The sequence below is a fragment of the Mauremys mutica genome, chromosome 4, assembly GCF_020497125.1.
Source record: "Mauremys mutica isolate MM-2020 ecotype Southern chromosome 4, ASM2049712v1, whole genome shotgun sequence".
Taxonomy (NCBI): Eukaryota; Metazoa; Chordata; order Testudines; family Geoemydidae; genus Mauremys; species Mauremys mutica.
This window is the reverse complement of record NC_059075.1, coordinates 91,731,166-91,755,641: the sequence shown is the minus strand read 5'-3', so window position 1 is coordinate 91,755,641 and position 24,476 is coordinate 91,731,166. Positions and strand designations below refer to the sequence as shown.

Sequence of the window (24,476 nt, the reverse complement as noted above, 5' to 3'; positions counted from 1 at the left end):
ACTGATTGCCAAAGGCTGATCTGTCCCAGACCATTAAGTCATGATATTTCCATTAATGAGAGAGTAAGATTTTAAAGAGGACTTTCTGGTAACTTTCAGATTCAGAGTCTGCTGGGAGCTGAAAGAGATACATGTAGCTAGATTCCAATTTGCAAGGAAGATACTGTCAGAACAAATTGAACTATTTATCAGGCCAGCATTGAACTAGCTCTGTCATAAAAATACAAACTACAACTTGTGCTTCTTGTGGTAGAAAATGGAGACCGAATTAGTGAAATAATTGAACAGCCTGATTTACCCCAAAGGTAGTAAAGTTGGAGAGTGTAAATTAAATGGAGTTAAAATATTAGTAATCTGTATCCTCGAGTGTATGGTACAGAGAGATTGTGAACTGTTAATTTACAGATCTGCCTGTAAAGGCCAGGTTGGAAGGTTTAATCTTTTTCTTTCTTATTTATATTTGAGGAGAGACCTAGTACTTTGGTCACTGGGCCACATACTGGTCAGTCATGCCAGCATAGATCTAGAGTAGCTCTATTAACTTCAGTGAAATCTGAGAGCAGAATTTAGCCCATTTACTGTTAATCAAGTCTGTTGTTAAACCTCCTAACAGTGTTCAGGGCTACAAAGGTCCCTGACTTGAGCTAGAGATTTTGAACAAAAATCTAATGGAATGTCTATTTAATAAAAATGGACTGCACCACAAAGAAACTTACAAACTCAGTGATCTAATTTATTTGACAGAGACTGTTGAAAGTAATTGACAGCTGGAGTTTTGTCTACTTTTATCGACCTTGCATATACCATACACTTATTTGTCATTTCTTTCTTTCTCTGTCTTCAGTCTTAAAAATCTTGCAGTGGTGCCTTGAGGGTGGTCTCTCACCAGACTCCAGATGACAATGAAGAGAATGGTGAATTCCTTCAGTTTCCAGGGACTAGATAAACTTGGAATCAATGAAAGTGAAGAACCTTTTCAAAATGAAGTTTCTAATATTTGCACCCCTGAAACCTTCTGAAACCAGTTGGCCAGTTTGTTCTGGTGATAATTATCCATCTCTTTGGGTTGTTTTTTTTCCCCATTCTGAGGTTGACTTCTCTGGAGAAATACTGAACTCGTTCAGGGAGGGACAATATCTTTCAAAATAAACATAGCTAATTTTCAAGAGGTTGTGCGGTCTCAGTCTGATGGCAGGCCTCCAGCAGTTGCATAATACCATGTTATTCCCCCCCTCGCCCCCAAGCACCCCCCTCTACTTTGGTATTTAGAGTATAGGCTTTTGTGTTGGAGAGAGATACTCTTAACACTTGAATTAAAAATGAAAGAGACGAGTGTAATATGGAAATGTCTGCCACAACTATTAAGAACTTCTGGGGAAGTTTAATAATAACAACAACCCAATACTTAGCACTTCCATAATGACTTCCATCTAAGGATCACAAACCACTTCACAGAAATGAATTGCTTAAGCTTAATTTGTACGGTAGATAAGTATTATCCCATTTTACAGATGAGAAAACTGCTGCACAAAGAAGGGACTTACAGAAGGTTACCCAGCAGGTTGGTGCCACATGTGGAATTAAGATCCACAGTTTTATGACTCTCAGTCCCCTGCTCTAACCATTAAACAATGTTGTTTCCCTAACTATACTTCACAGCTTAAACCTTTGTTTTTGTTTTTTGTTAAAAGTTATCAAGGGAAGAGTCTGCCAGTATGTGAAAGTGCTATGTTGATCAGATATACAAGTTAGCAAAGCACCTATGTCTTAACAGGTGGCTAAAAAATAAAAATTGGAACTATATGTCAAAATGATGCATGTTGAATAGATAATGATTTATGTGGATAATTTTTATTTACTTTTCCTCCTCCTCACAGTTTCCTGCCTCACTGGCTGCTCACTTTTGCTTGATGTTCCAGGAAACTTTGCATTATCACATGCAGCAACACACCTGAAGAGAGAAATTCTTTTGTCATTAGTAATAATTATAAAACTATGATAAACCTGTTCTTGACCACAACCTCTTGAAACTAGAAGTGACATTCTCTCTCTCTCTCTCTCTCTCTCTCTCTCTCCCCCCCCCATCTATTGAATGCTTTAATCAAGGGTGACTTCACCATGCACAAAGGCCAAATATAAATGGGTTTTGTGCAGGAAACTACATAGGCACTGCGAGGAGGTGGCCTTTGGGCCCACAAAGATCATAGCTACAGGGAAAATTCAGCTTTCATTTGTAGCTCTGTTCTTTCACAAAATATCATTAGAATTGAAAACTGCTTGCTCCGGTTGAAAGTTTGTCACTGATTTATTTCCCGATTCCTCTTTCTCCCCTGCCTCAGTCCCTTTACCCTACCACCACCAGAAGGGGGCTGAACTGAGGCTGACTCAGCTGGGATCCCTGAAGACTAACATGAAAACAAAGCGTCCAAGGAGGAAGTCTGGAGGTGCTGCTCCACTCCAGAGCAGGAACCTTTGCCAGGTACCCAAACTCCAGCTGAGGGTATCGTGATGGGCCCTGTTGGACTGTTAAAGCAGTGAACCTGGGGAGGGCTGCAGGACATTACTGAAGACATTGAGATAGTCCTGGTTGGACCGTATACTCTGGAAGGGGTTTGTATTGTTTTCGCACACAGACTGTTTGTGTCTCAGCCGGAGGACTGAGTCACTGAAGACCCTCCTGATGAGTGCAGCGTCCGATGGGACACTATGAGTGGAGAAACTGAGAAAAATTGCAGGCATGCACACAGTGGGTCGGGGTGCTCATAAGAGGTGGGTGCCACCCCATTACAGTGTGGAAATAAGTTGCTGTCACACATTCTGTGCATTTGGGAAGTTATTCTGCCTTAAAGATGATAATTTCACTGTTAAGGTTTTGCAGTAGAGTCCAAGTTTGATTAAGTTGGGGTACACATTGCTTGTTGACAGCATTATGAAGCCTTGGAATACGTTATTAACAGTGATGTAGGCAATAGGAAGTTGCAGAGGAATGGCCAATTCTTTCCCCTTAACTTCTTATGTCTGTATTTTTAAGATTTTGGGTGGATGGGATGTGTCCTGCCACAACCTTAACTGTCAGTAAATGTAGTTTTTGTTTGCTAATAAAATCTAATAACTATAAACCACTGAAGTAATGCCACTTCAGAAGTGAAACATATTGGTGATTATAAGGACCTCATCCAAAGTCCTCTGTAATCAATGGAAAGGGCTCTACTGCTGTCAGTAGGTTTGGTTCAGCTCCTAGCTGTGCAAAGTAACACTGCACAACAGTTTAGGACAGACAGTGAAGAATACCATAAACTAGAAAAATCTACATTTGAATTCTTTTTGGATCACTAAGGTCATTTCAAAGAAAAATTATAAACAAATAATAAACTACACAGACACTTAAATACCCAAGTAATGTACATTACTATAATAATGGAGAAGGCTGCTCTTTTAAACAAACAAATTACATTGAAATGGGCATCTCAACTGAATTGTACTTAATATCACATTCAAATTCTTTGTCCTTTAGATCTTTAAAATTCTAACTTGACTGTTAAGGATGCAAAAGTTTAATTAGACAAAAGCTTGCTTGCAAGAGGAAACAAATCATCTAAATTTCTTCAGACAATAACATATGAACATCTAAAGACTTGTTTGAAAGATTTCATGCAATGCCTTGCACATTTAACTCATGTTTGCACACAATAAAAGTTTTATGAGGTTCGTAGTATATTGGCTGTTCATAATTTACAAGCCAGTCAAACAGAATACACAATAGTTGCAAAGTTCTAATTTTGTATTTGTGTGTAAGCACAAACTTGCAAAAAGGGTTGGCACCTTTAAAAATGGGAATGTGGATTTCCCTTAATTAACAATTATCTTGTTTTTGTTTTTCAGCTATCAAAGCTGCAACACACCAGCTCTTAATTCATCACATGTATAGCGGTGTAGTAGGTATAGAAAGCTGCAACTTCTATAGAAACACATATTAGCAAGTGCCAGAGCTGTGAAGTGAGTAGAAGATTATTTAGTTTATCTAAATAATCTGATAGCTATAGTACACAGTTGTAAATGTCAATGAGCCAGACAGGCTAATTCCTTGCTTGTGAAGTAGTGTTAGTATGCACATTATATGTGGTTTATGCTAAAATATAAATACAGGATTACCTCTTAGGTCGTGAAATGGAATTGTATATGAAATAAACATTACATCGAGGGTCCTCCATGACTGAAAACTGTTTATGTCAAATACAGTTAGTTTAGTAGGGTTGATGGGCTTTATTCAAGGTTCCTAGAATTTATCTGCCAACCATAAATAATTATTTAACAACTAATAGGGCAAGGCCAGAAATATAATAGCTTTTATGTTGAAATTAACATCAAGTGATCTGTAGACATCTGCTCAGCAAGCCAAACGTGGTCCACGTGTTGTATGTTTTGCATCACTGCCTCAAAATAACAAGCGGCGTTTATATTTGGAGGGGCAGTTTTCCTTGTTAAAATGAAGAAAAAAAATACACTGATAGAAAAACCACTTGCACTATTAGGATCAAATGTGTGGTGAACATTAAATAGCCTTACAAATTTAAATAATGCTTGATGTAGAGATTTCAGCTTTGCAGATGCTCTTGTTTCCTGATGTGGGGGCAGTGTTGGTCAAAAATAAAAAGAAGTGGCTCTGGTTGTCAGAAATAATTGTTACCCCTGGGCTGAGGGAGTTTAGCTATTCAAGCTCAGCTGCGGTCTAGAGAGTGTGGAAGCCTAGACCTCAGCAAACTGGGCCTGTTTTTTCCAAAATAATAAAAAAGACCAGACTTCCAGAAGGGGACTGAAAATGTGATGTGGGAATGGTCCTTCCTAAAAGAACCAACAAAGCTGTATCTTCTAGAGGGTCTGTGCAACACACACTGTCTTGTATATGGTCTAAAGTGGATATTCCAGTCCGTTCACCTAGACTGCTGCTTCAATTCCCATTGGCTTCCAGAGCCATTGCAGGTACTCGTCACTGTTCAGAACCACATCCTCATTACTTTGAACCTTCACTGGGACCCTGACCTTCTTTCTGCTTTTAACTGAAAAGTATTAGAGTTTCCAAGTTGCTGAGTTGCATGTTTTGTTAGGGAAGGTCTGTAAAATGCAGGAACTGCAAAAGCAATCTTATTTGCTTTATGCAAGAATTGACAGAGTTCCATTGTAGCTGTCAATAGTTAACATTTTTATTTCTGTATTTACTTTTATTAATGAAAAGAATAAATCATTACAACTTTTTTGACTAACCTGAACAATAATGAATGAATAAATTAGCAAATGGTAGAGGCTAACCACCTAAGATAGTACCATCCCAAAACACAATTAATGTATGTAGAAATGGAGCTGACATTAGTAACCAGGCCTGTTTTGGATGGTACAATAGGAGATTCAAGGCTGTTGCTTGCCATTGAAACAAAATACAATGCTCTGACTCGGAACATGCCACTCTATGGCATGGGGTTATGTCTACACAGCAATGTAAGCCTGTCTGTGGGCCTTGGCTCAAGGCTACCCCACCCTTGCATCTACGCTGACCCAGGATCCCAGGACCCTGGCAGGAGGGTCCGAGCTCAAGTCAAGCCAGGACCTAGAGCAGGGGTCGGCAACCTACGGCACGCATGCCACCTTTGGCACGTGAGCCAATTTTTGCCTGGCAAGCGGCTGCCAGCCGGGGTCCTGGCCGCCAGCCCTGCTCAGCGCGTGGCCAGCTGAGTGAACGGAACCCCAGGCCGGCAGAGGCTGAGCGGGGCCGGCGGCTGGGACCGCAGATCAGCGGCAGGTGTGCCCTCTGGGTCCCCCCTCACCATGCTTGGGTTCTGTGGATCCCAGGAGTGTGAGCCGCCGGGGCACGGGGCCCTCAGCCTGCTGCGGGAGGGGCAGCGGCAGCAGCTCACACTCCCGGGAGCCGCAGAGCCTGAGCGCGGTGAGGGAGGAGCTGGGGGGCGCACGGGGGCCGCCGCCCACATGCATCCGCTGCAGCCCGGGCAGGCGCATCCCCTGGCTCCCCCTTCACCGTGCTCGGGTTCTGCGGCTCCCGGACACGTGAGCCGCCGCCACTGCCCCTCTTGCAGCTCCCCCGCTCCCCCCCTCCCCCGCTGCCTCAGCACTCCACGTGGAGCCAGCGTCGGACCGGCATGGGCCTGGTAAGGGGAGTCCCGGGGGCAGTCAAGGAGCAGGGGGAGGATTGGATGGGTTGGGAGTTTTGGGGGTCCTGTCAGGGGGCAGGGAGTGGTTGGATGGGGCGTGGGAGTCCCAGGGGTCTGTCTGGGGGCGGGGGTGTGGATAAGGGTTGGGGCAGTCAGGGGACAGGTAGGGGGTAGGGTCCTAGGGGAGCAGGGTAGGGTCCCTGGGGGGTCTCAGGAGGGGGCAGACAGGGGACAAGGAGCAGGGTGGGTTGGGGGTTCTGACCGGGCAATCGGGGTGGGAAGTGGGAGGGAGTGGATGGAGGCGGGGTTAGGGCAGGGCTCTCGCCTCTTTTTTTCATTGCTGAAATATGGTAACCCTAGGCAAGGGGAGCTGGCACCCACATACGTCCACTGCAGCCTGCAGGAGCCCCCGGGGGGACGCCAGGCCACAGCCTGGGCAGGAGGAGCGGGGGGGGGCGCAGCTGCTCCCCGCTAGTGATGCTGCTGCCTTTGCAGGGCTGCTGCCCCCCTGCACCATGCCGGCTCCTCCATGGCTGAGGCTCGCTGCTGCCGCAAGCGGGACGCTCTGGCTCTCCAGTGCCACCGGAAGGCGGCTCCTCCCTGCCGAGCTGCTGCAGCGGCCCAAGCCCGGCAAAGCCAGTGAGTGGACTCGGGGCGGGGGCCACCTGGGTGGGGTTGGGAGGGCTCGCGGGGGGACTGTGCACCCTCCAGGGGAGTTCAGGGGGTGGGGAGGGGGGAACCTGGTCTGGGGAGCAGCCCCTGGGCATGGCTGGCCCCTGGGGTCTATAAAGGCTCATTGGGATTTGCCCCTCAATGAACCAGTGTGCAGGGGGGGGCACAAGGTGGAAGTTTTGCCTAAGGCGCAAAATATCCTTGCACTGGCCCTGCCCCAGGGGGTGTGTGCGCCCAGGTTAAGAGCCACTGCGCTAAATGATAAGATCTGCATTTTAATTTAATTTTAAATGAAGCTTCTTAAACATTTTTTAAAAACTTGTTTACTTTACATACAACAATGATTTATAGACTTAGAGAGAGAGACCTTCTAAAAACATTAAAACGTATTACCGGCACGCAAAACCTTAAATCAGAGTGAATAAATGAAGACTTGGCACCCCACTTCTGAAAGGTTGCCGACCCCTGACCTAGAGTCTGACCCCTATTGCTTTGCAGTGTAGCTACAGCCCAGCTTGACTCAGGTCCTGGGAGTGAGCCAGAAGTATCCACAACTCCATGAGACAACTTCCTTTGTCCTCTCTATCTCAACAATCTGCATCGATTCTATTGGAAATGGAAACTGCCCCCCACTTCTCCCCATAGGCAATTGGCGGCAGCAGCAGTTCAGGCTAGCATTAACCGGTTGTCTTCTGATCGTGGATCTGCAAGAACACTATCAGAGAGCCTCCTGGGTTTGCAAAGGAGAGCGAACCGAGCAAGACGTTTGCAAAACAAGCTGCTTCCTTGTAGCATGCAGGGCAGGCAGTAAAGTTTTTCCACGATGCACCACATTCCTAGAGCTAGAATGGCCACATTTTGGGAGGGGTGTGTGCTAGGGATTCTGGGATGCGGTTACTTTGAGATGCAGATCTGCACACTGCAGTTTGAACACCAGAGCCCTAGGTTCAAGCAGAGGTCAGAAAAATTCTTAACCCAGGGTTAAAATACAATGTGGACTCTTAAGCCCAGGGTCCCCTAACACGGGTCAGCTGATGTGACTCCCACTACCCTGGGCTTACAGTTCAGTGTAGACACCCTGGGAAGTCCACTTCCATTGAACTCAGCAGAAGTTTTGCTATTGACTTCAGTGTAAATAGGCTTTTATGAAGGAAAGGAGGATCAGATTCTCTGCTACCCTCACTTTCTCTGCCTCAACTCCAGAGAATGTCGGGGGGGCAAGTGAGACAATTTGCCCCAGGCCCCCATGAGAGTTTTTCGGAGCCTCTTGGATCTGGGTCCTTCACTCGCTCTGGGGGTCTTGGAAAACTCTCACCGGGCCTGGGCCCCCCGAGCTTCCGCTCTGGGTCTTCGGCGGTGGGGGGGTCCTTCCACTCCGGCGCGGAAGTACCCCCCGCTGCCGAATTACCGCCGAAGTGGGACCTGCCGCCAAAGTGCTGGGTCCCGCTTCGGCAGTAATTCGGCGGCGGGGGGCCCGCGCCGCGGGTCTTCGGGGCACTTCGGCGGCGGGTCCTGGAGCGGAAGGACCCCCCTTCAAATTATTGTCAAAGCGGGGGCCCCCCGCCACTGAAGACCCCAGGCCTCCTGAATCCTCTGGGTGGCCCTGGAGTACGTTAGAGCAATTTAGGGCTGCTGTACCTTACACTAGCTGTCCAGGTCTCTAAAGGTCTGACAGGGAGGGCATAGGGGAATGCATAGTGCTCTGGCCAAATCCCACCTGCTCCCTGTGACTGGGACTGCAGGAACGAAGCACAGTATTGGTCTAGGCAAACTCTACGCCCACTGCTGACTCCTCCCACCAAGCAAGTGACAAGTAGTCTCTTTTCTCTTGGCAGTGACTGGGTAGCGCAAAGGTAGTGGAATGGGCCAGAAAAGCTGGCCAGGGATGAAAAAAGGCTGGCTTGGTTAATCTAAGACAGTTCCCCAAGGAACCAGATTGTGATTTTGATGTTCCCTGGAGCATTTCCAAACTACACATGAATAACAAGAAGAAATTCCCTTTGTGTGAAATTTACCTTGGTGTGAAGGACCCATGCTAGACTTTCTGTAGCACCTTAGCCCACCAGTTGGGCTTCAGAGGGGCAGGGAGCTGCTGAGAGGAGGAACTGTTTTCTCACTCATCCCACATAACCCTCCACAGAGAGCAATATTGAGGATTGGCTGGGGGAGGAGCTATGAGGTCCATCATTCTTTAGATATAGCAGCCCTAACACTGGCACAAGTGGTGAGGTGAGGCTGTGGACATTGCTCCAACTTTGTGAACTGGAATAATGCCCTTGGGTCAGCTGCACTGCAGCCCTGCACCTAATTTGGTGGAGCGGGTTGGGTTTTGCCTCCCTACCCCATATGATTCTGATGACTCAGGTTTTATGTGGATGAAGTGAACAGTGACTTAAATGAAGTGGTGCATAACTTGCTATTAGAACTCAAGCTTTAGAGCTACACTGAGGATTCATAATAGCCTATTTTGCTGCACCAAAATGATTAAATTACCCTATATAGTACAGAATACATGGCAAAGCTGTAATTTTTATATGATTCAGAATGCGACATTATTGTATTTCAGCACGGGCAACAGTGTAATTTCCACACAGTCACTGCTTTGTCTTCCATGAAAAACAAACTCTCGACAAGCAGATGCAAAAAGTCTGCTGAAGATTTAGTATTATTGATGTTTACGGTATTTATTGTGGTGCTGCCTATTAATTACTGCATTTAGAGCACCCCCATCTTCTGTGAGGGGTGGGCGTCTATTTGGAAAGATGCTTCTCGAGAAAGTGTTGACACTAATTCAGCATCACTGCATTTCTAAAGACTTTTGGGGCTGATTCTGCTTTGATGTGCCAGTGCAAATCAGGACTAACTCCACTGAAGAAAATGGGGTAAAGTTGGGATGAGAGAAGAATCAGGCCCTTTGATTTCAACGATTCCTTACAATTCTGCGCTAGTACAGGCTGGTGGAGAATGGGACACTATTGATCCCCAGTTTTCATATCTGAGGGTGAGCAGAAAGCATGAGGGGTGTTATTCTTATATTCTACCAGGCCAAATACTGTTCAGTATTCCACTGCTGTTCTGGAGGCTGGATCTGTCATTTAGAATCTGTTTGCATGGTGTCTGAGCCGAGGGGGCTCTGATAGCTAGCCTCTGCCAGAATACAAATATTTCTGCTTCTCCCCTCTCTCTGGTGGGCCTAATGCTGGTTCTATGTATTTGGACAGTAAGTGTGAAAATCACTTGATGGAAGGGCACCAGTTTCTTCAGTCAGTTTCCTCTCAGCACCAGCTGCACCACAAGGCACCAGCTGATCAGATTCTTCCCTTCACACTCCCCCTACTCTCACCCCTTAAAAAAGAAAAACTGGTGTTACTGCCACACTTCCGGTCCCAACACTTTGGCCAGCTGTGGGCACCCTTGTGAAGTTTCAATGTGTGCCAATTCCTATGAAAGGGGTGTCGGAGGATCCACTCCCAACTCTTGGCACCAGCCCCCACCCCCGACTGACCCCTCCCGGACTGTGCTCTCCTGCATAAAAATTGTGCTGTTGGCTCCTTCTGGCATACATTGAGGCTGTCTGTGCACTGTATTGTAATACAGTTTTATTTCACAGGGGTTTTATAGAGGATGGGGGCGCTTATCTGGTGCTAATTTTAGTGTCTTTCAACTCAGTGTGCTGTTTATGAAGTGTGACATCAAACAGATGATCTGCCCTCTAGGAAAACTATGGTAGATAATGGCCTAAGAATTTCCCAGTGTGGCTGGTGTTTCATGCATCTGTCTCTGACTGTGATCTCTTTGGGGCAGGTGCTGTGTTATCTCTGATTTATATACACGGTCAGTGATAAATAAACAAGGCTAACTCTTACTGTTATCATGGGAAGAGACAAAGAGAAAAATGGACTTGACATTTCGTGTCATTTAAAAGATGTTGCTGTTTGGGTTGCTGTGAGAATGCCCCGTGTTACTCCTGGGTGGCAGTAAAGGGCAAGGTCACCTGCTGCAGGCATATTAAAATGAGTGTTCTACAGCCAGCCATGACTCATGAGAGTTGTTGGCCGGCCGGCCGGCCGGCCGTGGAGTGAGCGCTGTTGGAGGATGATATCACAAAGGAATTTCGGCATGGTGATGCTGAGCACTGCCACACCTAACTTTTAGGCACCTGGAAAATCACTGGGATTCACAAGGCTTGAGTTCTGTACCTACGCGCCTTATACAATGACTGGGTGGGGACAGATTGGCACCCAAGAATGGGATTCACAAAAGCCTTCATACTTGGTGACTCCTTGCCTAAACTAGCCAATGGGAGATGCTAACCAGAGGGATATGTGCTAAGCCCGGCCCCTCTCTTGGAGATAAATGCCAACGTCCAGGCTTCCGGGGAGACTTGAGCCGGGGTCTCCCACATCCCCAGTAAGTATCCTCCTGCTCTTCCTCCTCCCCCTCATCCCCTCCCCAGGTCGTTTTGTGTAAGCTCTGACCCTTTTCTGTGCTTTGGCATCACTTGTATAGGTTGTTGTGCCAGTGAAGTCCCACTGAATCGAACCAAACATCTGGGACAATCCAGATGTTGTTCACTTGTAATTAGGGTGATGGTGAAGAAAATATTGGGACACATGGCGGGGGGGTCCGCCGGCAGAGCAAAAAACCACAGTGCTGCTGGCAGAGCGAAATTTCGGGACAAATTGCATCCTGACCAAAGATCGGTCGGGATGCGGGACAACCGCCCAAATATCGGGACGGTCCCAATTTTATCGGGACGTCTGGTCACCCTACTTGTAATCAAGCGAAAATCTCTCACCACTGAACTACTTCTGCTTTACAGTACATCTAGAGCCTGTTCCTGCACCCCTTATGTGAATAGTTTCAACAACTTCAATGCCACTTTTCATGAAATGTAATCTCAATGTTTGGGCTAAGAAATTGTGATTCAATGGTACCTTCCTGGATACCAGTTTTAACGCACTTCCCACAACCCTGTTAACTCTATTAAGATTTGGTTAGTAAGGTTAACAAGGTGAAGGTTTATTAAGGTTACATGAATGTAACTGCACACAGAATTGGGTTTTCTTGTATTTAGAATTAATTGACTTTGCTCTGCAATGTCTGGTATGATTTGTCACACTTTATATGTAGGATGGAGCAATACATTTAAAACCCAAACCTCAGCTGGTTGTATTAAAGCCAACAGAGCTTTGCCAATTTACACAAAGCTGAGGATCTGACCCAGATGGGGTATGAAATTAGGGCCAATATTTTCAAACCTGGGTGCCTAAAATCAGTCACCTAAATATTTACTTATCCACTTATATAAAAGTGGATTGATTTCCAGAATTCCCACAAATCTCATTGAGGCCAATGGGAGCTAGAGGTGAACAGTGCTTTTCAAAATCAAGCTGATATTTTTATTTAAGTGCCTACATATGGATTTAGGAGCCTAACTTTACACATCCAGGTTTGAAAATATCGCCCTGTATCCTTTTCACTTCAGTTTCAAGATTGAAATGACATTATTAACTGCAACTATCCCTTCTAGTCAAGGCTGACACTGCAGTAGCTCCACCTGCTGGAGGATAAAAAGAGAAGAATGTATGTATGTATTTAATTCATTCTGGTTTAAAAGATATAATAGCATACTTCAAATTTTATATTTTAGCAGATTATATTATGCCACTTCTTCAAACAATCCCCCCTTCTCTTCTTTTCCTCATTAATAATACCCACACCCTCCCTCCTGAACTATTATCATGTGTGTTGCCTTGTATTTGTCTTATCTTATTTAGATTCTAAGCTCTTTGGAGCAGGGAATATGTCTTATCTATGCTTGTAAAGCACTGTGTAAATTTATTCACTATATAAATGTTTGATAATAATAACAATGATCTTTTGTTTTTACTAGCTATGCATTCACAGTGTTCTGTGTGAATCTAAATGAGGAAAAAAATAGCAATGTTATCACCGAATAATTAGGGTATTTAAGGTGATTTGTAACTAACTTAAGGAGCGCTGCTTTATATATTTGTTTTTCTAAAATAAATAAATAAATCACTGTAAATATCTGCCTGAAAAATGTGAAAGAGAATCTGCTAAAGAGAGACTCCACTGCTGAACTACAATTCTAAAAAAATCAATGGTTAAACTCTATTTGTGGACTCTTTGTTATAGTTATTTATTTATTTTTTAAGTGTTTGATAATTTTAATAATCAGTAATAGCACTTATTAAGCATACTGTATTCACAAAAGAATAAGACAACTTTGGAGCAGGAAATGACTGTTGTGATTCTTTTCTCTCTCACCTTTGCTATTTTTAGACATCAGTTCATTAAGGAACTTAAGCATGTGCCTAACTTTAAGAATATGAGCAGTCTCATTGAAGTCAACGGGAGTATACATCTATTTAAGTATCTTGTTGAATCAGGGCCTAAAACCCTCAATTTTCCTCTTTCAAGAACAAATCTACATTAACTTTGTCAGCATCTCCATAACAACCTTATTTTTAGAACTGTTCCCTAGTCTGCAACGTGGCAGTCTACATCGCATCTTGGGATTTGAGATGGTTCAAGCTGCAAAATTTGAGTCTGCAACCAGATTCCAAATATACTATATTTCACAGGCGTTTATACCCATCTCTACCTAGGAATGAGCAATGTGTGGGCTTATATTCCCAAACAAATAACTAAGTTAAGATGGAGCTAAGGTTAAGTGTTTTAGTAACTTAAGAGTAAAAATAAAATGTTTTGGGGTGTTAATTTAATTTCATTTATTAGTGATGTGAATACAGTTCAATTCTGAGACTATTTTGAGAGGAAAAGGAAAGAGCTTCTTCTGAGTCATCTAATCAATCTGTCGCGGCAAGACTGGCTTATACATACAGCTTTAAAAAGAATCATACTATTTTAAGTGTTTGCATGTTATGCAGTGTGGGAGGAGGACTGTCTCTCTCAAAGGTTTCAGCTACATGTATGGAATGAGTGCTAATAGATGGGGAAGGAGTTCAAAAGTTAACAAAACCAAAAATATTTAGGGCCAGAGTGCTAGCTGGTGTAAGTAGGCATTCATCATAATCAATCATAGTACAATTTGCCTCCGACAGACAGTCTGGCCCTTTAGCTTTTAGGAGAAAGGCTTGGATTTCCTAGACTGGTAAGCTTTTCTGTTTCTGCCTCTAACTGATCCATTTTGTGTCTTTGTGATTAGTGGGTGAAAGTCAGCCAGCGGTGAAAGTAAGCTGGTATGGTCTGGTATGGCGTACCGGCAAGAGCCAGTACGCTGTGCCGGACTGCACCAGCTTCCGGGGGGGGGCGGATTTAAAGGGCCCGGTGCACCGGCCGCTGCAGGGAGCCCCGAGCCCTTTAAATCCCGGCCCCAGCCCGGCTGCCGGAGCTGCGGGGGAGAGGGGATTTAAAGGGCTCGGGGCTCCATCGCGGCCAGAGCCCTGGGCCCTTTAATTCACCCCTGAGCCCTGGGGGTTTCCAGCCACCTCTGCAGCTGGGAGCCCCGGGGTGATTTAAACACCCTGGGGCTCCCAGCCACAGCCCACGCCCAGGGCCTTTAAATCTTGAGAGGCCCTACCTCTTCCTGTTGAGGCCACGCCTCTTCCGGGTGAGGCCACACACCCCCTCAGGACTCCGGCTGTTCCAGTAAGTCCTGTAAGTTACTTTCACCCCCTGAAGTCAGCCATACTTTAAAGACTTAAATGAGTCTCTAGTGGTGCATAGGCCTAGTGCTGGCTTTCTGCATGATGTGAATTAGGGAGAGACTTTTAATTTAGTAAATGTGTCATGGATTGTAGTGATTCCAGAAATGCAATGCATGTACATGCATAACAAAGAAAAGAGGAAAATATGGCTACACTACTTTTTGCTTTTGGAAAGTCCCACCTGAGTGTGTTCGACTTAAATACTTCTCACTGTGACCTCACAAACTGCAATCACCATTCACAGTCCTGTATCGCACATGATGTAAGAAAATGTCAGTTTAAATTATCCTTCTAGGTACATTAGACACTGATTTCATGTTATTACCACATAGCATATAAACAGTGTAAGTGCTTGTTTTACTTATAGACAACTTTATCCTTCACTTCATGGGAATATTAATATTCACTTAACCAAGGGTCTAGCGGGACATCTGTGTGGCAACTAAGTGTTGTGACATGTGTCCTAGTGCCCAAAAAATTCATATGCTACCACTAGGATGTAAATAGGGTTTAAGAATTGTAAACATTTAACCTATTAATATTCTATTGGTTAAACGGTTAACCCTTAAGGAGTTCACATAGGCGGAGAACTAGGCGTTCAGGGGGTGCTGCAGCACCCCCACGTTTTATGCAGGGCTCTGCTGCCGCCCCAGGCCTGGCATCCCGGCTGCGGGCACAGGGCCAGCAGCCGGGATGCTGGGCGCCGGGCGGCAGTGAGTTTAATCGTGAACCAAAGCCGATAAGATTGATGCTTATTGGTTAACTGGTTAACCAGTTAAACTTTTACATCCCTCTAGCTACCACAAAACATACTTCTATTTCTGGACAATGAAAATAGAGGGAATGAGATAACTGAAGTCTGTTTATGGTTTAGGGACTTCTGTAGGCAAGTGGGTCATGCTTTATTATTATAAGGTTTATATAGTTTATGGAAGTTTGATAAATGATTTATAGATGTGCTAAGTGTGTTGCAGACATGGGTATATTCATTATAGAAGGTTAAAAACACATCAGTAGAAGGTATTTTAGATAATTAAAAGCCACGGTCTTACACAAACTTATCAGTCAGCTTATTGGCCTATAACAATTGATCAACTATTTATTAAAACATCTATTAAATAGTTTATAAAAGGCTAATAAATTATTATAAGTGGAACCCTATGAGCAAGTGTGACCAGCAGCTTAATAGATGTACATTTACTGTCTTCATGTGGGCTTCTGTCATGTCTGCGTACAGTTTAAGAATGTTCTGTGGGGGAAGAGGAGTGATGTAGGGATGGGCTCAAGCCAAACAAGTTGAGTGATGCGCTGATCTGGGATTTTGGCTGGGGTTGCTATACTCCAAAAATACTGATCTGAATATTCCCAAAGCTCAGCAGCATTTGGATGTGGCATTTTGGGTTGAGACAGAAAGGAGAACCGGTGGCAGTGTTTGCCAAGTTGAAAGCTAAATGAATATTGAAGAGTTGTGTCAGTTCAACTCTGCCGGTGTGCTCGCAGCAGTGCTGTTTAAATATTGTGACTTTCAGAGAGGTTAGCTTTGCTGGTACACTTACATTTTCTTCAAGTTAAAAAGCAGGCCCTTTGAACAGGAGAGACCATTAAGTAATGTTTAATCGGTGGAAGTATTGCATTGGGGTGGGATTTCCAAAAGCAACAGTTAATGGGAGTTGGGCATGTAACTCTTTTAGATGCTTTTGAAAATACCACCCTTAATTGTTTAATACAATTGAAAAGGAAATATGAGTGACGGCTTCAGGCCAGCCAAATTAAGGACTAAATTTTGCTCTCTGATACCATCTTCAATGAGAGTTGCATGCATTTCTCTGAGGGTGTTGTGTCTGAAAACCCAATCTTGCATAGTGCTAAGCAGCTCCTGGAGGAGCTGATTTCAATGAAAGTCGTTGCTTGCAGGATCAAGCTATTGGAGCATAAATTCTGCAGCTTTATTGGGAATAGCAGTACTGCAGTTTCATTGGGAACAACATTACAAAGTCAAGTGGAAGTATCACAATTCTACTGCCAACCAGTATGCTCTCTATAAATATCTAGAGATTAACTACTGTTTAAGTAGTAATAAAACTGAAACCTTTCTGATATAATGCCAAATATTTAATAAATGAATGTCAATAGAGCCTATATAAATTTACATTTTCTTATATAAAACTACAATGTTATTTCTGGTCATTCAAGCCTTTTTGAAATCCAACTACATTGTAGCATATTTCATAGGATAATTATATACCATTAACTTCTTGCCTTACCTTCCATTCATATCATCATGTGACCCCTTGTTCCAGATATTGCAAAAAAGTGGAACCATCAATTTATCCTATTGCCTTCTTAAGCTCAAAAGCTTTGGAGGTTTGAGTTGAGTAAACTTCCAAAAGTTTAAATGCTTCGCTGAACCTCTTAAATTTGATGCAGGAAATTTTATGGCCCTGTCTTTCGGGAGATCAGACTAGATTATAAAAGTCCCTTATGGCCTTAAAAATCGATGAATCTAGGAGTCAAAATGTGAGCCTCAAACCTGCAAAGACTTACATATGTGCTTAATTTTAAGTATGTAAATACCCTATTGGACTCTGGAAATCTCATGAGAAAATATGCTGCCTCATGAAATTTTATCTTCTAGGCAGGTCAGAAACGTCACAAAACCAACTTTTATTCTGGTATATTTCTATTTCTAACTCCTTTGAGAGTGAGCATAATTTGGATGTGACATGGAGTGCAGGAAAAAGTCAAATATGAACAAGCAGAAACCCTTATTATCCACTGCCCACATGATGAGTATCTGGAACTTGCATATCTATTTGAATAAGCAGAGGAAAATTTGAGATGTGCCACTCTTATGGCATATGGTTTCTGATCACAAATTCATCTTTAGTATATTGCTGTATGCTTACCAAAAAATGTTCAGTTCATCCAAACCCGTTTTGTGTCATAGCATTTTTTAAAAATCAAATTATTTTTGCCTTTGTGATAGTCTGGTTGCTTAAAAAAACTGAGGTGTTTTCTTTTCTCTCTTTTTTCTTATATTTTATTTTGGAATTTCACCTAGCTTGTTATGAGAACAATTTATTACATTTCTATCTATACTGGAGTATTTTGACAAAGAATGTGAATGAACTTGGTGGTGCATTAAACCAAAGAAATGAAAGATGTTTTTGACTTTAAAGAAAAAGATTAGAAGCACTGTAAAGGATCAAAATATATTATATGCTCTAAGGCCTGATTCAACAAAGCACTTACGTTTTTTGCTGAATAGGGTTGGGATTATGCTCAGGTTCATTGCTATATTGGGAACTGAGTAGGTCACAAAACTCTCTTTACTTGTTTCTCTAGAAAATGTTTATTTTTCTTTCTTCTGAAATATGAGCCTGATTTGCTCCTCATTGGTTTTGTGTGATTCATTAGACTCGTTTACCCACAGCTCCACCAGGGAAATTCTTACTGGAGAACGGTGCATTTTGTGCTTGAACACCTCCTAAAAAGAATTTCAACTACAATAAGTTCTGATAGCAGTCCCTGGAAATAGGTCTGTTCTCTGGGTTTCCTGCTGTGATTCTTGCTCCTTTTTTTTTGTTAAGGCATCAAAAACATTGTAATCTTTCTCCTTTAACAACTTCACAATCAAGTCTCAGTATTTCTTACACAATTTGCATTATTCATGAAGCTCTGCATTAATCAGAAGGACTCAAAGTTTTAAAAGTTTTTATATTTGAACATCTGTCTCTCTTGGTGCATGCACTTGGTTAACAATGGAACATTGCTTGCATGCTCTTCCACATCCTAACTCATCCTTTATTCACATGTGCTTTATGCATTAGACATACTCTATTCTTCCTCCCTCTTTATCACTTAGAATATGTATGCTGATGCCAAACAAATTCAAGCAGCAGCAGTTGTTTTTTTTTAAAGGAGATAATGGAAAAATGATAAAGCGTGGAAGCATTCTGTTTCTTTTAAATACCACAGCCTCATTTGTTTTTCAAACTAGAACAATATTATAAGAGGGTCTTAAGCAAGCCTAACTAGCTGTGTTGAGATAATGTACTTCCATATCACCTTTGGTCCAAAGATCGTAAGGGTTTTACAAACATTAACTAACTAGGCCTTGTAACATCCTATGAGGTAGGTAACTATTACACCCATTTTACAGGAGGAAGAATATCACAGTGAGCTGTCTTTTTAAAAGCAGGCCTGAGTCCAGTCCATCTCCCAAGTCCTGGCCCTTTAAGAACAGTTGTTCTGGGATTCGTTGCTTCCCAGAAGGATCCTGTGACAACAGCCTAAAACAAAGCCTGCTGAAGGAAGGGGTCTACGCTATAAAAGAGCTGCCTGCGACTTGGAACAATGAAAGACTTAGGGAGTCTCTATTGTGGTGTGGGGAAGATGCCATGAAAAGGAGATGCGGGGGGAAGGGGTGTGGTCAGAAGCTGGGAAAGGTGCAGAGAGAGGTCTGAGAAGTCTGAGGAAGGAACTCAAAATGGGCTATTGGAAAGAAGCTTGAGAAAGTACTGGGGTAAAAGTGCAGGAGGCTGGTAAGTAAGCAAGTGTAGGAAGTGGCCTGAGGAAAAGTGAAGCAGGGGTGTGGAGTGGAGTGGACAGGCACTGAATGGTTGATGTCCCTGGGCCAGAGCCCAAAGTAGACAGGAGCCTCGTCTCCTTATAATACTCCTAGAGGAGGTGTTGAAAACCCTGCAAGGGGAAGGGGTTTGAAGAAGAATGTGTGACGTGACAAAGAGATTGGATGGAAGATTTGGATTTTTGTTTTATTTGGTCTATTTTTTGTAAACTTTCCTTTTCCCTGGAAGGGGAGATCTTTTGATTTGGCTGGAGAAGTAAAATCATGAATGCACCAACTGCACCAATAAAACCTGTCAGCCAGCAGATAAACCAAAGCTGTAACCTGACAGTGGGGTGAGGTCAATGACTACAGCAAAGTCATTGAGGAGGTAAGTGACTTGCCTACAGCTGTGCAGTGAATATACAGTGGAACTGTATCTCCTGACATCCTTGTGTCAACCTTTTTCTTTGAGGCCCCCACAAACATGCTATAAAAACTCCATGGTCCACCTGTGTCACAATAACTGGCTTTCTGCATATAAAAACTAGGTAGCAAGGGGTAGCAAGCAGGGCAATTGCCCAGGGCCCTATGCCACAGGGGGCACCGTGAAGCTAAGTTGCTCAGGCTTCTGCTTCAGCCCCAGGTGGCGGGGCTTAGGGCCCCAGGCTTTCTGTCCTGGGCTCCAGCAAGTATAACACTGGTCCTGATTGGCAGCCCCCCTGAAACTTGCTTGCACCCTCCCCCCCAAGGGGCCCTGGACCCCTGGTTGAGCACTACTGATGTACAGTATATCTCAGCTGCAATGGAGAATACTTTTAGTTTGCTTCATAAGCTTATATCATGTTATACTATAATTGATTTACAGCAATAAACTTTGTAGTAGTGAGGAAAATCTAATTAATGAAAGAGATTATTTAGCTAAAAATTTAAAATGGAATGCAAAACAGTGGGGAACTCTAGCATTCCTTGTTCTTGAACTCAGAATATGAATTATCTGCTTTGTTACCTTTTTCTGCTATTTTTCTTGTTCCCATCTAGTATCTGGCTATAAGGCAAACATCCTAACTTACTGATCACCCTGAAAGAAAGGAAGGAGAATAAAAAATGGATATGTATAGTTAGGAGGAAGTGACTTAAATTCAACTCTTGCTCATGTCAGTGGTACAATTGAAGTTCACTTTCAGATACTCATGTTCTGTAGAAGCTAATGGAGTTACTCTGGATTTACATCAGTGTCAGTAAAAACAAAGGTTAGCCCACAGACGTCAGTGGGACTATTCATCTGAGCTAGAGCCATGGGAGGAGTTTCCTTGATAGCTCTGGCACACTTAGCATATTTGACTTATAGGATCATAGAATCGAAGAACTGGAAGGGACCTTGAGAGATCATCTAGTCCAGTCCCCTGCACTCATGGCAGGGTTTAGTATTATCTAGACCATCCCTGACAGATGTTTATATAACTTGCTCTTAAAAATCTCCAATGATGGAGATTTCACAACCTTCCTAAGTAATTTATTCCAGTGCTTAACCACCCGGACAGGAAGTTTTTTGTAATGTCCAACCTAAACTGCCCTTGCTGCAATTTAAGCCCATTGCTTCTTGTCCTATCCTCAGAGGTTAAGAAGAACATTTTTCTCCTTCCTTCTTGTAGCAAACTTTTATGTCCTTGAAAACTGTTATGTCCCCTCTCAGACTTCTCTTCTCCAGACTAAACAAACCCAATTTTTTCAATCTTCCCCAGAGGTCATGTTTTCTACACTTTTAATCATTTTTGTTGTGGACAAACTGGAGAAAGTCCAGAGGAGAACATCTTTCCTAAAATGTAGTGCCTAGAACTGGACACAATATTCCAGCCAAGGCCTTATCAGCGTAGAGCAGAAGAATTACTTCACGTGTCTTGCTTATAACACTCCTGCTAATACATGCCAGAATGATGTTTGCTTTTTTTGCAACAGTGTTACACTGTTGACTCATATTTAGCTTGTGTTTCAGTATGGCCCCCAGATCCCTTTCTGCAGTGCTCCGTCCTAGGCAGCCATTTCCCATTTTGTATGTGTGTGTAGATGAGCGGACTCACCCCTGCGGCGCCTCCTGTTGGTGACTTCTGGGAATTAGCTCAGTTCCAGCTCCAGAGCACCCTTTGCAGGCCAGTGATCCACCTGTCCTCTGGCCCCCGTGTACCTCCCTGGACCCGGTGCCCTTTTACCTGGGGTTCTGCCCCCTGGCAGTAACCCTTCAGTCCTAGGGTCTCCCCTCCCCAGGGAACCCCCACCCACTATTCCCACCTCGCCTCAGTATCAGGCTACTGCCAGTCATTGTCTAGCCCCCACGCCCTGGGGCAGACTGCAGTATCAGCCTACTCACCACTGGCAAGGTTGGGTTTGGATCTGCTGCCTTGGCCTACCCCAGGCTGCCCTCTGCAACCCCCAGTACCTGTTAGCCCAATGCTAGGCCACAGCCTGGGGCTTTGCAGGCTAGAGCTCCCCAGCTCCTCTGCCTTTCCCCAGCCCTGCTTCACTCAGGTACCTTGTGTCTAGCTCCCTCCAGCCAGGCCCCTCTCTCTCTACAGAGACTCAGACTGTCTCTCTGTTTGGGCTGCTGGCTCACAGCCTCTTATAGGGGCCAGCTGGGCCTCATTGGGGCATGGCCCCAGCGTCAGCCACTTCCCCCAATCAACGCAGCCTAAAAGCTGCTTTCTCCAGCCACAGCCCCCTCCCAGGGCTGTTTTTACCCTTTCAGGGCAGGAGCGGGGATCCACCCCGCTACAGTATGCAACTGATAGTTTCTTCCTAAGTAGAATACTTCGCATTTTTTCCTCTTGAATTTTATCCTATTTACTTTAGACCAGTTCTCCAGTTTGTCCAGATCATTTTGAATTTTAATCCTGTCCTCCAAAGCACTTGCAACCCCTTCCACCTTGGTATTGTCTGAAAACTTGGAGTGTACTCTCTATGCCATTATCTAAATCATTGATGGAGATATTGAACAGAACCAGACCGAGGACTGATCTCTGTGGGACCCCACTCGATACGCCCTTCCAGCTTGGCTGTGAATCACTGATAACTACTCTCTGGGAATGGTTTTCCAACCAGTAATGCACCCACTTTATAATAGTATGATTACAACCAAAAAAATTATTTCATATGATTGATTGGCTAAAATGGAAGACCAAAGTAAAAATAGAATTCAAAGCAATGCTTTGTGAACATGGATTGAGACACTATTAAGTACACAGGATTTCTCCCAGTGGATCAGACTATTGGTCCATTTAGTCTGGCCTGTGGCTTCCAGCAGTAACCAATACCTGGTGCTTCAGAGGAATGCCTGAGCCTCCCTTGCCACTGCCATAATACACTACCCAACTGTGTAACTCTGTAAATGGAGCACCTTCCTGAACCACCCCTTCATCCCCCACTCCCAGCCAGTTGCCATTTAGCAGAGAACAAATGGTCCTTAACCTCCCATTTCAGATAACTCAAAAATGTCATCATATTTAAAAACAATTCATTGACTTAATCTCTGGTATTTTTCCCCAAGGTAAGCTAATGCCATGTCATTAAACCAATATTTCATAGCATGCTCCTTGATGAGTAAACTAAAAATCAGGATCATATGATAATAAAACTCATTATTCTACTCATATGAAACAAGGAAGCGATTCACCAATCTTCCGTTCTGAAATATTCATAAGTTTTATTTTCTTTTCCTACTGACACAAACAGTCAAAAACCCAGCCTGGAGGAAATGTCCTTCGTTTTTGGAAAATGAGTTGGTAATTTATTCAAATAAATCTGTGTAGTCATTTTGAATTAGCACATTGTGGAATCTACTAATAAAATGAAGTCAGTTTACATTTTAAACAACCTTTAATATTTGTAAAAGTAAATATCCCTTAATTTCTCAGCAATTTAGATGTAATGAAAATTGTCAGAAATTTTAATTTCTCACCATTTAGCTCACTCACAATGGCTGTCAAATAGTCAAGTGATATGACGTAAAGTACTGCTAATCGTTTCAGCACAAGACAGTACTTCAAAGGTAAGGCAAAGGATGTGCAGACACTAATGAAATTTTATTATCAGAACATAGAATTAGGATTGTGACAGGAGACAATGGTGGCAGTGACATGCAGTTAGAGTGTTAAGCTTCTGAAGTCTCCAAACCGAATCTTGCCGACAAAAATAGCTGGAGCTTTGACTTCTGAATAATCCTAAATGGAAATTGAATGGTCACAGTTTATGAAATGAGCAAACTATAGGACATTACAATAAAGGCTTATCCTGTATTTTCTGGCTATTAACTGGGTGTCCGTTATATCCTGGAATAATGGTGTGGTCAGCAATCCATATGTTGGTTTTGTGATGGGCATGTATTTTTGTAATTCCTGGGGAAACATGGAAAGATCAGAAGGCAGAGCAATATGCTGATCTGTAAGCACACACTCTTTCACACATCACTGAAAATAGCTCTTGTTTTGCATTATCAAACCAAAGCTGTCTATATAATTGTAAGGAGTCTTTCTGCATAGGTGAGCAGGTGATCTATTTCCAAACTATAAGAAGTTGATTGGGACTGTCAAATATCAAAGGAGGGTGTTAATTGACTTATAGCCTTCTGTTGCTATTTTTGTGTCCGCTTTTATAAAATTAAAAGAAAATCTGTTTTACACAATCACGAGAGTCTGATATAGGACCAAATTTTACCCAGTGGGGTTGCAAAGATATAAGTGATGACTGGATTTGGTCTTAGTGGGTTGCCCTGAATGTAGCTTCTTAATAATTGTAGAGCAGTTTTGTCCCCCTTGCTCTCCACTCTCCTAAAATTAAAAAGTTGATTGTCCTTGGGAATCTGTGTTGAGTGTGTCTACTTGTGTATCCCATCCCACTGAGGGGGAAATGACACCAACTACATGTTCAATAAATTCAGCCTTTTCTTAATTTCAGTTTAACTTGGTAAAGCAGAAGCCAGTGTTTGGAGCATTTTCTTTTTCATTATATGGGACTGCTTTGCACATCAGGTTTTCTCTTAACCCACTGATAACAGACACATTAAGTTAGAGTTTCAGGGTGAGTCATCCTGGCAGGGACATCTGAGCTAAAAGATATCTGGGAAGAGTTTGCTGAAAGAAGGCACCAGTGACCATATTATGGGTTCCACCAGCCGTGATAGGGTTAATGAGGCCCTGAGGCCAATAAGATTACCTGGCATCACCTGAACGAGGGAGGGGCCAGGGTTAACTGAAATTGAAGCAGATGAGTAAGGGCTGGGACACTATTATAAAGCCAGGAAGCTGAAAGTAGAAGGGGGACTATGGGGTGGGGGGAGTCTGCAGTCTCTGCCTAGGGGGAGGAGGAGGAGGAGGAGGAGGAAGTCCA

The 24,476-nt window shown here is 43.5% G+C and overlaps 1 long non-coding RNA gene across 1 annotated transcript; it reads right to left on the bottom strand.

Annotated features, from left to right (window-relative positions):
* Positions 1-1,840: 1,840 nt before the first annotated feature.
* On the bottom strand, positions 1,841-23,157 carry LOC123368875. The gene is made up of 3 exons (XR_006578920.1): positions 23,050-23,157; positions 20,107-20,178; positions 1,841-1,951 (listed from the first exon to the last, which is right to left on the bottom strand). It is a non-coding gene; the product is annotated as an uncharacterized LOC123368875 (long non-coding RNA).
* Between the last annotated feature and the right edge of the window lie 1,319 nt (positions 23,158-24,476).